The 2063-nt window shown below is 55.2% G+C and overlaps 1 pseudogene; it reads right to left on the bottom strand.

Annotated features, from left to right (window-relative positions):
* Positions 1-388: 388 nt before the first annotated feature.
* Positions 389-1507, bottom strand: LOC129472152 (mediator of RNA polymerase II transcription subunit 15-like; annotated as a pseudogene).
* Positions 1508-2063: the final 556 nt, after the last annotated feature.

Here is a 2063-nt window from a genome sequence, read left to right as displayed (position 1 = left end):
CGTTGCACCCTGACCCTAGCTTCCGCCTGCGGCGTCCAGATGCCGAAAGCAGGGAGCCTGAACCCAAAACTGCGATCAGAGAATCGTGTGTGTGAAGGGTTTCTTGTGTCCTCCGTGTTCCCCTGTAGAAGCGAGTGGAGGTGCCTCCGGCCTGCACACAAGATGCTCTCAGGAGACCCTGAGCTCCCATTGCGCCTGTGAAAGGAAAATATTTGGGGCCCCCCGAAATCACTAAATTAAACTTAAGCTGGGAGCTGCTTAGGACAAACCTGCCTCCCATTTTATTTAAAGTCACTCCCCTGCTCACTGAGATAGATGCATATTTGATTTGCCTCCTTTGGAAAGGTGTTTGTGCTGGGCAGCACCAAGGCGCGGTGCAGGGAACGGCTCAGGACTGCGAGCAGATGCGGGCCAGGACGGTGTCCAGGAGCGGCCGGCGCAGGTGCTGCTGCGTGGTCAGCGGCGCCAGGGGCAGTCGGGGCGTGGGCACCTTCAGGTCATGCTTGCGTTTCTCCAGGGCGATCTCAGGCTTCCACAGGGTCCCCAGGGGACACTGCTGAGAGCGGACGGTCAGAGCGTCCAGAAGGCTCGTCTTACCGCAGCCCTTTTGCTGTCTTGGTTCCCGTGGATCCCGTTACTCAGGCGGCGCAGGGGCTCCCTGTACTTGGGCAGCGGCTTTAGCTTGTCCAGGCACTGCTGCTGCTCGGCCTGGCTGGAGCCCGCTGGGCTCATGACTGAGCCGCGTTTCATAGGGGCGTTTAAAGATCCGGGTCATGGGACACTGAAGTTCTGGCGGTGCGCCATCCCTGGGCTCTGGGAGGGTTTCGGTGAGGGGCTGGGCAGGAAGCTAGCCACTGGGCGCTGGGGCAGGGCCGGAGCTGATGCTGGAGTTGGGCTGTGAGACCCGGGCTGGCTGGGTTGAGAGGACGGCTGTTGGGGAGGGGACACCGACTGCAGGGTCTGCACCTGTTGGCCCTGCGACGGCGACGACAGCATGGGGAGGCTGCTCTGGCTACCATGGACTCCGGGAGCCACCACCTGGGGAGCCTCAGCGGTCCGCACCACTGTCAGCTACTGCATCCGGGACTGCACTGGCTGCAGCTGGGCTGCACTTGCAGCTGCCGAACTACCCTTGGAGCTCAGACAAATTGCAGCTGTTGCTGGGCATACATCTGTCCAGGGAATGCTTGCACTTGCCACACCAAAGGCTGGGTCTGTGACTGACTACGGCGGGAGCTGCAATGGTTGGTTCTGAGCAGCTGGAGGTTGCCGGGACTGTGGTGGTGTGGTTGATGTATCCGCTGCAGCTGCTGGGGCAGGACCTGCGAGGTGGCAGGCTGCAGCAGACATTGCATTGGTGACTGCTGTATTGGCACTGGGCCTGCAAAGCCTGTTGCTGCTGCTCTTGTAGCTGCAGCTGTGCCCTGTGCTGCTGTGTCAGTTGCTGGTTTCGATGATTCAATATAACTGGAAATTTTATTAGTCTTGTAATTTTTTTAGTCTCCATTTCTGTTCTGATTTTGTTTTGTTTTGAGACGGAGTCTTGCTTTGTCACCCAGACTGGAGTGCAATGGCGCGATCTCAGCCCACTGTAACCTCTGCCTCCCCGGTTCAAGCGACTCTCTTTCCTCAGCCTCCCAAGTAGCTGGGATTACAGGCACCAGCCACCATGCCTGGCTGATTTTTGTATTTATAGTAGAGACTCGGTTTTGCCATGTTGGCTAGGCTGGTCTCAAACTCTTGACCTCAGGTGGTCCGCCTGTCTTGGCCTCCCAAAGTGCTGGGATTGCAGGCATGAGCCACCACCCTGGCCTCTGCTCTGATCTTTGTTATTTCTTTTCTTTTACTAATTTTGGGTTTGTTTTGCTCTTGCTTTGCCATTTCTTTAAGATGCAGCATTAGGTTGTTTATTGGAAGTTTTTCTACTTTTTACGTAGGTGTTTATTGCTATAAACTTCCCCCTTAGTACTGCTTTTGTTGTATCCCGTAGATTTGGTTACATTGTGTTTCCATTTTCATTTGTCATAAGAAATTTTTTAAACATTTTCCTCTTAATTTCTTCA

Source organism: Symphalangus syndactylus, chromosome 22, assembly GCF_028878055.3.
Source record: "Symphalangus syndactylus isolate Jambi chromosome 22, NHGRI_mSymSyn1-v2.1_pri, whole genome shotgun sequence".
Lineage (NCBI taxonomy): Eukaryota > Metazoa > Chordata > Mammalia > Primates > Hylobatidae > Symphalangus > Symphalangus syndactylus.
Note: the sequence above shows the minus strand (reverse complement) of the source record. Positions and strands in the feature narration are given on the sequence as shown.